The sequence below is a fragment of the Agelaius tricolor genome, unplaced genomic scaffold (genome assembly GCF_023055355.1).
Source record: "Agelaius tricolor isolate 1412-34295 unplaced genomic scaffold, bAgeTri1.0.p SCAF_19, whole genome shotgun sequence".
NCBI classification, from domain to species: domain Eukaryota; kingdom Metazoa; phylum Chordata; class Aves; order Passeriformes; family Icteridae; genus Agelaius; species Agelaius tricolor.
Genome location: NW_027269279.1, coordinates 2,552,760 through 2,565,815, shown reverse-complemented (window position 1 = coordinate 2,565,815; position 13,056 = coordinate 2,552,760). Strand labels below are relative to the sequence as shown.

The window sequence follows — 13,056 nt, the reverse complement described above, 5'->3', positions numbered from 1 at the left end:
AAGCGGCGGAGCAGCAGGTATTTCCTGCCACCGGCTGCCATCCCCGCCTGGCCGGCCCCACGGGGGACGTGCTGCTCCATCCCTCATCCCCGGCCTCCCCAAGGGACCTGCCACCCCTCGGGGACAAACAGGCACCGCAGCGGTTGCTGTCCCTCGGCAGGCAGGTGGCCCTGCTCCAAAGGGACGCCAGCAGCTCCACGCACACCCCCGCTGTGCACATCCTGCTGGAAAAGATTTCCCTTCTGCTGTTCCAAGTCCCAGCTAAAATGAGGCTCAAAAACGTGCAAAACGCTGGTTTTGCCTCGTTTCCTTTGTGTGTTTCAGTGTGTTCTGCAAACAGGGCACTTCCTCAGAGCTCCGCTTTGGCTCTCACGTTCGGGAATAAGAGAGAGGCTTTTATTTTAATAGGAAAACAGGATTATAAATTAGCAGTCAAGCTGTGAGAGCACAGAGTCTTCCTCTTAAAATATCCACACACGTTGCCTCGGCCAAAGCTGGGTGTCAGCGCTGGGGACACAAGCACGGAGGGGTCCTGGGTGCCACCCCTCTCGGTGCACAGCAGGTGCTGGTGGCCGGTGGCACATCCAAGACACTCATGAATAACCAGCTGCCACCACCCTGCAGCGAGGGCTTACACCGGATACCTGATGGAGAGGAAAATCCCAGGCAAACATCAGGCAGCTCTGCTGGCTGCAGCCAATTTTCCTCACTTAATATGTTTCCTGCACTCATCCCCCTCCCTGACCTCGGCTCCTCCTTGGAGCACGTTCAGCCCCAGACACACTGCTGAGCACAGCCAAGGCCAGCGGGACTGCTGCCATTTCGTCCCTCCCCTCTGCTCCCTGGTCAGGGCTCCTGTCACACTGCTGCAGACCCCTGAAGGTCCCCAGAGCAAGGTAAGTGGGCAGTGATGAACACCTCGTGGGGTGATGGTGCTCTGTGCACCCACGGAATGCCCAGAGAGCAGGGGGTGGAAAGGCTACATCCATCCTTTGTGGAAGATGCATGTCCCAGACTCCGATCCAGATGAGGATCTGAATCCAGCTCTGAAGGCAAGTCCAGATGTGGGTCCCAATTCAGCTCCAAATGCAAATCCAGATGTGGATCAGAATCCAGTTCCAAATCCTGATCTAAATCCAGACACAGACCCAAGTGCAGATCCACACGTGGTGCAATCCTGATCCAATTGTGGATTCAAGCCCAGAGACAGCTCCAGCTCCAAACCCAGACCCAGGGTCTGGTGTGTGTCTGCAGGGACCTCATCCTGCCCAGTGCCAGCACCCGTTGGCTGCACCCAGCACCGGTGTCACCTGCACCAGCACCTGGCAGATGCTGCCCGGGGGCTTCCCTGCCCCCAGCACCGGTGCCACTCTCTCGCCAATGTCCCCGATGCCCAGTGCCTGCATCCATCAGGGTGCCCGGTACCCAACATCATTTCCACCCTCCACTGCCCGGTCCCCGGTGCCCAGCTCAGGAGCTGCCATACGGTTCCTGCTGCTGGCTGCCCGGGGCTTGTTGTGCCATGTCCCGATTCCCGCTATGCCATGCCCAGCGCCCGCCCCGCTGCCCCCGGTGCCCCGTGTGCCGTGCCCCGGTTCCCGGTGTGCCGTGCCCAGCGTCCACCCCGCTGCCCCCGGTGCCCCGTGCGCCGTGCCCCGGTTCCCGGTGTGCCGTGCCCAGCGCCCGCCCCGCTGCCCCCGGTGTGCGCAGCGCCCGCCGCCGCCGCCGCCGCCCCGCCGCCGTTCCCGGTGCCACCGGCGGCGCTGCCGGCAGGTGTCGCCGCGGTCGCGGGCAGGCGGCGGGCGCGCGTGCACTTCCGACGGCGCTCGGTCATGCCCCCGCCGTCCCTCCCCTCGCTCCCGGCGCCGCGCGGGGCTCCCGCCCGCTGACACCGCCGAGGCGGCTCGCACGGCGCGGGAGAGCGGCGCGGCCGCCCGGGCATGGCCGCCGGGGCCGCCCCCGCCCAGCGCCGCCGCTGAGAGGCAGCGGGGCTCGGCCCGCCAGGTAAGGAAGGGCTCCGGACGCGGCTCCGGGGGAACCGGGCGGGCCGCCGAGCCCGGGGAGGGCCCGGGGAGGGCGGCGGGTGAAAGGGGCCGGCGGGGGGAGCGAGGGGAGCGGAGGGGCCGGGCGAGCGGGGCGCTGCCGGAGGCGGGGGGGGCCCTGCCCGCAGCCCCGTTACCCCCCCGGGGCTCCGCGTCGCAGCTGCGGCTGCAGCCGCGGCTCCCGCCGGGCCCGCTGCTCTCCTGCTGCCGCTGGAGCGGCGGCGGCACCGCCAACCCGCCGCCACATATCCTTCTCTTCCCCTTCCCTTCCCTTCCCTTCCCTTCCCTTCCCTTCCCTTCCCTTCCCTTCCCTTCCCTTCCCTTCCCTTCCGCCCGCGCTCCCACAGCACCGCACTCGTATTCCCAACCCTAGCCCGTTCCGGCCCCCCCAAAGCTCGCCCCAAACGCGCCTCGATCCCCCCAAAACGCGAGCCTGTGCCTGGCTCGGTGACGTCACGGAGGGGCTCCCCGGCCCCCCCGGTCCCGCGGGTGCGGTGGCCGCGGGGCTCCCGGCCGGTGGTGCCGAAATGCCGAGCGGGGACATGGTGCGTCTTGGATAGATAGCCCTGAGCCCCTCCTGTGCCCTTTCGCTGCAGCTGTGAAATTCCATTTAAATTCCTCTGTGTGTGTGTGTGTGTGTGTGTGTGCGCGTCCCCATTCCCACTCTCCCTGGAAATGTGCAGCTGGAGCAGCACCTTGAGCGTGGCACTGGGGTCCCAGTGGAGGGGCTGAGCTGCCCCAGGGGTCGGCATCCCGGGGGCGCTCCGGCCGCTGGAAGCATCGTGGCTGACGTTGCAGACCTGCCGGAGGTTCTCACTGACGTCAGAGTGGGATGCTGTTGGGGTGCTTGTTTGTTCCCCACTGCCTTTGATGGAGAGCGGTGCCATCCCTTAGATGTGAGCAGATTTTGGCTTGCTGAAAGCTCTTGTGGCCACTGGCCCTGCCCGCTTTCCCCTTGGCTGCCAGCGGTGCCCGTGTTGGCTGCCCTCAGGTGACCTCCCAAAGTGATGGTGTGGAGGAACAAACCCCACGGTTGGGGTTTTGCATGGGAGAGTGCTCCTCGGGCCCTGTGCCAGCCGAGGGAGGGCATCGCTGGTGGTGCCAGCATCTTCCAGGAGCTCTCCCAGCTCAGATCCAGCTGCCCCAGCTCCTGGGCATTGCCAGAGCCTCCTTGATGGTGCAGAAATGGTTCCCTGCTGTGTGTGCCGGGACTTTGTGGAGTGCTCCCACCCCACAGCTGCCTTTGCCAGGGTGGCAGTGTGTGTGCCCCAGGTGGGTGAGCAGTGCCGTGGTGGCTGTGCGGATGTGGGTGCTGTCACCTGTGTGCTGGTGACAGAGGGTGGGGGGCAGAGGTTGGCTGTGTGTGGTGCCCGCCGGTGCTGAGACTGCTTCTCCTGGTGACTGTCACTGTCTGATGAAAATGGACCTTGAGCTGCTGGGAGATGGAGTGGAGATAGATGGGAGGAAGCCAAGTGAGATGGAGAAAAGGACATGTTCCCCCTGAGTGCCCTTCCCTCCCCGTTCCCCATGGGATTGAGGTGTGCCTCGAGGTGTGGCGAGAGCGATGGTGGCGAGGGGTTCATTGTGGGTCTGTGCACGGGGCTGGGGGCACCCACACCCTGAGCAGCAGCTCTGCAGCCCAGGCCAGGAGCTGTGTGAAGTTCAAGGCAGGAAGTGAGAAATAAAAAAAGAAAAAAAAAATACCACGACTGGTAGAAACCACCAGGGAGATTTAGGGAAGCAGCAGTGCTGTGCTGTGGAGCCCAGAAGAAGTGTGTATCCTCATCTGATGAGGAGCTGCCCGTGCCAGGGACCGCAGACCCACCTCTCCTCTCCCGGCTCTGTCTCCGCTGCAAGCCCCAGGGAACAATTGCATACAGAGTGCTTCGTTTCAGAGCCGCCACAGTCATTTCAGAGACCTTTTAGGCAGGAAAAGTGCTCTGTAGCGTGTAATTTGAAGGCTCTGCTCTGAACCTTCACTGTCGCTCTGCTAAATGATCCTCTGCTCTTCCAAACCTTTGCTGCCTGGAAACCAGCAGCTCTGACCTGGTTCCTGGCCCCGCTGGGTCCCTGGTCTCCCTTCAGCTCCATGCTAAGGTGAGGGGAGTTGCAGGTTGCGAGGAGCAGCCTGGGGTGGTTCTCTGCCTTGCATGGGGCCTCTCAGATGTCAGAGTCCTGGGAGATTTCAGCCAGTCTTAATCATCTCTCGCCTCTGCCTGAGCTGCAGAGGTTGTCAGAGCACACTATGGATTTTCCAGCCTGGAGGGTTGAGTCCTGTGAGGGCTCTGCAGGAAAATCTAGGGACTCCAAGTGATTCTCCCCCGTAACGGGGGAGGTGCAGAATTTTCTGTAGCATCCCTCGGGCAGCTCACAGTGGGGAAGGACCGTTTGTTCTGCCACCAGAGGAAATGGCACAACTTTGGTTTAACTGATGAGGCTGTGCCACAGCCTCACTGAGGGCACCAGAGATGGGCCTGGAGGTGCTGCACCATCAGTTGGCCAGGGAGTGTGATATCACCTGGGGTTCCCTTGTCTTTGCTTTCCTGCCTGTCCTTGTTAGCTGCCCTACAACTTGTGTCTGCTGGAGGCACACCTGCCAGAGGAGCAGAGTGAGCTGTGTTTCCTCTCGCCCTGGGCACTGCCTGCCCTGCCAGATGCAGGCAGGGCCCCGAGTTCCTGGCAGCCAGGGCATGCAGGCAGCCTGGCAGGGAGGTGCAGGAAAAGAGTACAGGATGGGGAGAAGAAGAAACATTTGGGTATGAAGGGTTTGGCTGTCAGCTCTTGGTCCTGAGCTGGGGTGCCACAGTACAGGCACCTGTGTGTTTTCTCTTGCCTCGTGTAGCTTCGCTCTGCTTTGAATTTGCTTTGTTTTGGATTTGCTCTGCTTTGGATTTGCTCCTGGTTCCTGCTGAGCCGGGAGAGTCCCAGTGATGGTGGATTTATGCATGTCACCAAATCAGACACACAGCCAAGGCAGGAGGCACCAGCTTGAGTCTGTCCTAGCAGGCTGCATCAGCTGTGCCAGGCGTGCACCTGGGTCTAACCTGCCCTTAAATCCTGATGGTGCTGCCCTTAAATCCATGGTGCTGGGGACCCCGCCCTGTCCCCAGGCAGTTGCTGCCACCCACTGATGACAAGACTTCCACTTGGCTTCCTCTGCTCGCATCCTATCCCCCCAGAAGGTCATGGCAGCAGGGCACAAGGCAGAGGAAAGGCAGTTTCCCTTTCCCTTCTTCACCTCTCAGAGGGATCCTCCACAGCTACAGCCCTTCTGAAGAGCAGGCAGGATGCATCCCAGCTGGGGTGGAGCAGGCAGGTCCGTGTATTGTCCTGCCACCATCCTGTCCCATTGCCTGCCTGAAAACACACTCAAAATCCACCTGCTTGGAATTGCGTGGATTTGGGATTTCCCCCAGGAGGACTGGTCCAGCTGCTTGAGGCAGGCAGCAGCAAGGCTTTCACCTGGTGTGGAGGAGGAGGAGGAGGTGGGAGGCAGGTGCAGGTGCTGGGGTTCCAGCCTCACATCCAAGCACAAGGAGCTCGTTCAGAGCAGCGCTCACCACCTGCGCCCACCAGCACCCAGCTGGCAAAAACTACCCATCCCAGCAAGCAGAGGGCCAGCAGCAGCCCTGCAGGATGGAGAGTGGCTTCCTGGGGCTGGCAGTCACCCCCAGTTCCCCTGTGGGAGGCTGGGATCGCTGCGGGAATGCCGCTTCACCGCGGGAAGGTGGCAGCTTGGTTTTTGCTTTGGTTGCACGGCCTAGTTTCAAGAGCTGGAATATGCTCAAAGCTGGGCTTTCTGAGTTGCTTTTTTTGGTTTTGTTTTGTTTTAAATGACAGCATTTCCCCTTTAAATTTACATCTCTAGCTGGGGAACACAGAGCCTGGTGAGAGAGGGAGTGTGAGACTTTTATAAAAAGAACGAGTCGGGTTTTATTATCCCTTTGAGACGAGCAGGGAAAATCTATACTGAAGGCATGAAATAGCAATAAAAATGGACTTTTTGCCAAAGCAAAATTAATTGAGTGAATCTCAGTCCTCAAGCCTGAGCTCTGAGAGGCTTATGAGTTGGATATGAACCACGCTGCCCCCTTCCAGGCTCTCATCCCCCAAGGAGGAGAGGCAAATCCTCCCTCTGGTCCTCGGTGTGTGATGTGATCAGCGCCTGGGAGCAAAGGACTCCTGCTTGGGATCCAGTGAGGGTGAGGATGCCTCCAGCCCTGACTGTCCCTGGAGCAAGGACCTTCTTCCTGTCCTTTGGCTTGGGGATGCTGGCGGTCATTCAGAGGTCATCGCCCCAGCATTCCCATCACTGTAAGTCATGGCATCCCATCTGGACTCTGGATTTGGGGGAGTTCAACAAGAAAGAAGAGGAAGACTGGACACAGCCTCCTTGAACCCACTGTAGAAGCCTGGAGAGGATCCTGCTGTCTTACCCTGGGCTTGCTCTTATTGATCATTTTCTTCCCTCATCTCTGCATCCTGCTCTTGCTGCACTCTGGGGTCTGGCTCTCCAAGGTGCTTTCTGGGCAAATCCTTCACAGAAAAGGAAAACCCCTCCTGGGTTTTGTTCTTGCCAACGTCACATGCAGTGGCACACGCTCTGCTTTCCCCAGTTTTGGGGAGAGGGTGGCAGTAGGAGCCGCTGGACAGAGCAGCAGGGGAAAGGCAGATTCTTTTCAGCAGATGGTGCAAAGAGGATGAAGCTGTGTAAACCTCCTGAGTCCACTGGAGAGACGGAGATTAAATAGTGAGAGGGCCGAGAGGCAGCTCCAGGCAGGAGAAGGGAGGAGAAAAAAGGAAAATGGGGGTGGAAATGGGATTGGAGAGTGGAGCTGGGGAGAGGAGGGTTGGTTTGAACCGGCATCCCTCTCCCACTTGATGTCTCCCCTCCAATTCAGAGGGCCTAGATTCAGTGCCATAAAAATATAGCCCTTTTCAATCCCTTATCTTGCAGGAGCAGAAACAATTGGCCTGCAAAGAAGGAGAAAACAATCTGTTTGACTGACAAACAAAACCACATTTCTGCACAAAAGGAGGAGGAGGAAGAGGCAGCTGTCTGGCTGCTGCTTCGGCTTTTTTCCTTTCCCCTCCCTCTCCTGTCCCCTCGCTGACGGTGTCAGAGCAGAGCCTCTACCCTTGCCAGCAAAACACCCGCTGTTCTGACTGGCTGGGTTCAATGTCAGGCTCCTGCAGCAAATGTCATTGTCCTCCCTGCTGTCCCCAGCCACGGTGGAGATGCACCAGCCCTGCTGTGCTCCCCTCCTGGGGATGGTGCAGGCAAAGGTGGCACCCCGAGATCACCAGGGCAGAGCCCAGCTGCTGGGAGAGGAGCAGGGTGGGTGCCAGAGACAGAGAGTGATGCTCAAGAGAGGGACCAGGGCCAGCAGCTCGTGGCAGCTGAGCTGGGGACAGAGGGGACACAGGAGGTCTCTTGCTGGGGGGCCTTGGGAAGTTCAGCCAGATTCTGGGTGATGCTGATATTGCAGCATCCATGGAGCACCTGAGTGCTGCAGTTGGAGGTGCTGCTGGAGCCTGGTCCCTCTCCAGAGCCAGCCCTGTGCCTCAGTTTCTCTGTCTGCAAGGTTAGCAAGGTAACACGCAGATGCTGAAGGAGGGCTGGGGCATAGAAGTGCCCTGTGCACCTCAAGTCATTATCCCAACAAATTGTTATCCCTAAAAATTCATTACAGCAACCACTGTACCAGCCAAATGGGTGCTGGGGGGAATCCATCAGACAGGCAGGAGCAGAGCCCATGGGAATCTCCGTTCTCCATCTCTCCGGAACAAACTCCTTACTTGGAGGATTTTTTGAAAAAGAAACTGATTTTCCCCATGTGATTCCCTTACCAGGAGCAGCAGCAGTTTCCTGCCTGGAACAGTTTTCCAAGGGGACTCTGCTCTGTGGGGACATGTGAAGCAAACACCCACGCTCTGAAAACAGCCAAATGCAATAAATACCCAGTGCCTGAACCTGGAAAAGCAGAGGCTGGAACAGGGCAATCTCTGCAGGGGCTGGTAGTGCTGCCACAGAGGGAATCCACAGTAAATAAAGGGGCACAAGAAGCAAACACTGAAGCCCCCAGGACACTCTTTTGATGCAGTTGCTGGTGACCTACTAGAATCCACTGGAAAGATGATCCTCCACTGGTGGGTGGTTCACTTTCTCCTTTTTCTATTTTTTGAGGAGCTGTTTCAGTCTGCAGACAAGTAGCAAAATAACATGTGAGAAATCAGAGATTCCAGGTGAGTTAATAACAAATAATGAGTCTCTCAGTTCCTGAGTGGTTCTCTGGTTGCCGCAGTCCAGGCGTATAACAACCAGGCTTTCCTGAGCATCCTCAGCCAGGCTTGTTGAAATACTGCTACAGATTGATAGAAACAGCCTGAATTCAAGGGAATTTAAGAGATCCAGCCTCTGCATTCTTAGATTGCCAGAACAGAAGCTTTGGGGAACATTTGACCTGAAACATTGGACGAATTTGATTTATTTTTTAATTCCTGCACCTAAAATGCAGAATTTTCTGCATTTTTCTTTCGTCTTGGATTTCAAAGGAGGAGAGGAAGTATCCCTGCACACGTCAAACTGCAGGAAAGAGAAGATACTAAAGATGACTGGACTACTTTTTACAACTTTGGCTCTTGACTTTCCTCCCCAGAAGGGGAAGATGCACTGTCAGCCTGTCTTGTGATCAGGCTGTATCCTTTTGTTACCCTGATAAATGTCAGCTGACCAGGCTGGGATGTGTAAAAGCTCCATCTCTACCAGACCTCTGCTGCTTTTCCTCACTGTTGGGGCAGGGAAGGGCCCAGCATCTCCCCACCTGAGCAGTGCTTGCAGACTTTGCCTGACCCCCATAAGGTCCCCATCTCCTCCACGCCCTGCTGTGGTCCCCCAAGGTCCTCCAAAACCCTTTCTCCTTTGCCTGCTCCCGCCCTCCAAATTCTCCCTGCCTCCTCCCTTCAGATCCTTGCTCCCAGCTGAACTCTACAGGCAGTGGTGAGATTTTGGCCTCCATGCTCATTGCTGGTAGCTGAAATGCGAAGCTTGTGCTGTGACAAAGTAAATCTAACCAAGAGGCAGATTTTGGCTCGTGGGCAAGAAAGACCATTCAGTTTTCAGCAGATGCCTGCTTCTTGTGTCCTGCACGCTCTGGTCATGGCCATGGGAGCAGCTCTCAGTGTGAGGGCAGGGTTTGGCTCAGCCCAGCACTTGAAGGCAGGTGGCAGAAGCAGAGTGGGTTCTGCTGGATCCCCAGCTCTCAGCTTCACACCCTGGGGATGCCCAGGGATGCTCACAGTCCCCGGCTGATGGGACGATATTTCCCATGGCAGAGCCAGCATTTGGTGATGCAGCAGCCACCCCTGTTTGACCCAGACCTACCTGGAACCTCTCCTTTCCCAGAGCATCTCCCACCCCTTCCCCCAGCCACAACCACACAGAAGCTCGTCCTTGGTGTTCCTCTGTGCTTGTGCCTCTTGGGATTTGGCCAGCATGTGTCAGGGCTCCTCTTCCTCTGCAGCTGCTCTCCGCTCGGCTGCCTCACCCGGAGCATCCCTTCCTCCTGCCTGGGGCTGCTTGGAACATCCTGCTTCCCGAGTTATTTCACCCTGATTTTACCAGGTCACGGGCGTGTTGGCTGTGGTGGCACAGCCTCTTTGATTAGGTGTATCTCCAAGCATGGCTTCCATCTGTCCATCAGTCTCTATCGCTAATTCCTGCAGCATTTACAGCCAGGCAGGGGCTTTGGTCATTTGGAATAGTCACTGGTGGTGGCAGGGCTGTGCTAAATGATCTATTCCACACGTTTCACCTCTTCTCTGTTCGCAAATTGTTGGTGATTTTTTTTTTTTTTTTGTAGTTGCATTAAGTATTCCAAGTGACTGCGATTTCCCCCATCGTATTCATTATTCAAAATTGTTCTCCAGATAATTTCTGCAAATAATTCGCGGTCTTTGCTCTTTTGTGAATACTTGGTCTCAGGAATGAGAGTCGTTTTAATTGGGATCTCACATCACATGATGGGTTTTGGCTTCCCGATTGGGCAGGCTTAATTTTTAGACTTGAGATTTGGGGAGGGAAACTGTTGCAATGAAGAATTTGAAATCTACTTTCTTCCAATATCTTTTGTTGATGCTTAAAATTAACAGAAATTAACAGTCTGTCTCACTTTTTTTTTTTCTTTTTCTTCTCCTTCCCGGCTAAAAATCCCTGCCGGTAACTTGTTGGCAAGAAACACTTGGAGAATATAAACAAAAAGGTGGCACCAAAACAGCTAAATTTAACATATCTAAAAACTGGAGTGATGATTCACGGTGGTTTGTTGTATATTATTCACCTCACTCTGGTAAAAATAATGATCAAAATAATTTAGAAACTTAAAAAGTCACATAGCAAGGCGACATTTATAGCACTTGGTTTCATAAAATCTTCCATCAGCTGCTCTCTGTGTGCCTGAGAAACATCCTGTGGGCTGGCTGGTGTGTTGTACCTCAGCCCTCAGTGCTCCAGCCCCGTGCTGAGGCTGCTCCCAGCTCGGTGGAGGTGGAGGAAAGGAAGGTTCAACCATCCTGGCACCCCACGCTGCCTGGATCCGCACCCTCAGCGGGCGAGACTCCAGTTGCCTCTCACAGAGCTCGACTCCAGGCAGAGGGTGACTGTAAGTGACTTGCCCAAGGTCACACTCCAGCTCCGTGGTTCAGCTGGAAATAGCTCCAAGGTCTCCTGATCCCCCCAGCAGCCCCCTCGCTGCCAGGTGAGACGGAAAGGTGCAGAGTTCACGTGGCTTCTCTAACCGACAGCCTGGCTCCTGCCACCTCACCTAAAACCTCAAACCTCCTTGGCTCTGCTTTCTGCCCTCCCTGCCCATCAGGCTGAGTCAATACAGCCCCCCCTGAGCAGCCTGGGCTCCCGTGGCATATTTATGCCTCTGGAGTGGAGCGCTGTGCCGGCGTTCCCGTTGGTGCAGCACCCGCACAGCCCGGCTGCTGGCTTCCACCAGCTGCTGCTGCCGATTTCCCTTAAAAATAAAACCCCTCTAAAGGTACAGCAGGGACACCTTAAATGCAGAGCCGTGGCATGCAGTTAATCATATCCTCTTAACGGGTTTATTCGCTCATTAAATATTTAAGACTCGTTTCTCTTTATCAATAGTGTGGAGGCGTGCAGGCCCCGGTGCAAAGATTTATGCACACAATAGGATCGGTGCATTTAGATTTGTTTGAAGGGATCTGAGAGCCATTTAAAACCCGACCGAGGGGGACGGTTGCTGCTGCTGCTGTTTTCCTCCAGCGAGGTTTCTGCCTTTTCTGCCTCCTGGCTGTGGTTGGAAGGTGGCAGGAGGTGAGGTTGGGGGGCACAGATTGATGGCTGCCTCTGGTACCCCTGTAGTTCCTTTTGAAGTAGCTGTGCCCCCTTTTTGAGGGATGCTGAGGTCTTGGGGGGGGCCATGTTTGGCTTGATTGTCTCGTAGTGGTGAGGATGGTCTGTGGAAAATGTGGTGTGTGGAGGCAGGACACAGTGTTGGGAGTGTATCTGTGGAAGTGGTGTTTTGATCCCTGCTTCCCACTGCTGTCTGTGGGAAGAGCTTTGCTGTTGTGGTTCAGAAGTGAATTCCAGCTCGTCTGGCGCCGTTCGGGAGCCGTCATGCAGGTGCAACATCTGTTGTTCTTCTGTTACTACCTGGGCTCTGCTCTTCACACAGGTGTAAGAGCAGTGGTGGCAGCTTGGTTCGTAGGATGGGGAGGGACAAAACCCATGCCATCATCCTGCCTCATCCCCCCATCATCTGCCCCTCTGCCCACCACAGCTCGCCAGCCCAGACCTCCATCCAGAGCATCTTCATCCAGTACCCAGCATTTGCCACCCTCCTCATGCCTGGTCCCTACGTGGGGCTTTGTGGCTTCCAGCTGCTGCCAGATGTGTCACTCATCCTGGGGGCAGGGAAGCAGCTCCTCCCAGTGATGTGAGTACACCTGTTCCCTGAGCTCCAAGGGCTCTGGGCTGCGATGTGGGGTGTGGGACGGGGACAGAGGCCTGAGTGTCCATTGCACAATGTGCCCTGCTCTGTCCTTTCGTGGAGAGCATTGCTGGAGCTTGCAGGGACAGCAGGTCCCGGCATGCAGGACTCAATCTCCATCTCAGCAGCCTCTGCTTAGATCAGGAGGGAACATCTCATGCCAAGACCTGTCCTCCCCAGGCTGAAGCTCGGAGTCAGAGATGGCAGCAGCTGATGCCCATTTTTTTTCACCCCCTGTGGCAACCTGGCAGGTTCTTCCCGCAGCTTTGCATGCAGCCAGACATGCCTGTTCCAAAACCTCTTCTCCAGGAGGTGCTGGGGGTGGATAGGAAGGGTGAGTAGCTGCAGTGGCAATGGGCAGAGCTGCCTCCTGAGGGTGTGAGAAATACCCCTGGCTGGATTATTGACAGACAGCCCAGAGCATGGGAAGTGCGTGCGTGCGTCAGATATTTACCCAAACCTCTCCTGCTTTGCAACGTGCCCACAAAAAAAAGGATCTGACAGCAATAAAACTGTCGGGCGGCTGCTGCTGCTTTTTTTTAAAGTTCTATGATAGCTTCTCCCCCCGCCTTTTTTTAATAGCTAATGCATCTGTCACTACTTTCCTAATGAGCTTTCCGAAAAGGGCCTTGGGGACCTCTACCTATCCATGTGGGCTTGGATCAGAGCGTACTCAGGGGAGGCAGAGAGAATTCAGCTCCCTGTTTCACCCTCATCCCCTCCCCAAACTCCTCTCTGAGGGCAGGTTGTCCAGAGGGAGGGGAAGGCAGCAATATCTCAGCACTCGGCGAGCTGGCGTGCACCCCCTGCAATCACAGCCAATAATGACAAAAAGACGGGGCTGCTGCCAGAGATAGAGAGCTGAGCTCCAAGCGTTACAGCAATGTCACAGCCTTGGGACTGCTGCTGGCTGCTACTGGAAAGAAATTTCCTCACAACAGGCAGAGTTATAGGAAGGAGCCATTGATTGCATTAAAAAACACCCTCCCCACCTC

At 56.4% G+C, this 13,056-nt stretch overlaps 1 protein-coding gene across 4 annotated transcripts in view; it reads left to right on the top strand.

Annotated features, from left to right (window-relative positions):
- Nucleotides 1-1,673: 1,673 nt before the first annotated feature.
- The window catches only part of RAI1 (retinoic acid induced 1), a 74,463-nt gene continuing 63,080 nt past the window's right edge, over nucleotides 1,674-13,056 (top strand). For all 4 annotated transcript variants that reach the window (XM_071443838.1, XM_071443839.1, XM_071443842.1 and 1 more), the window contains exon 1: nucleotides 1,674-2,004. The gene's annotated coding sequence lies outside the window, so the exon portion shown is untranslated. The remainder of the gene's footprint in view (nucleotides 2,005-13,056) is intronic.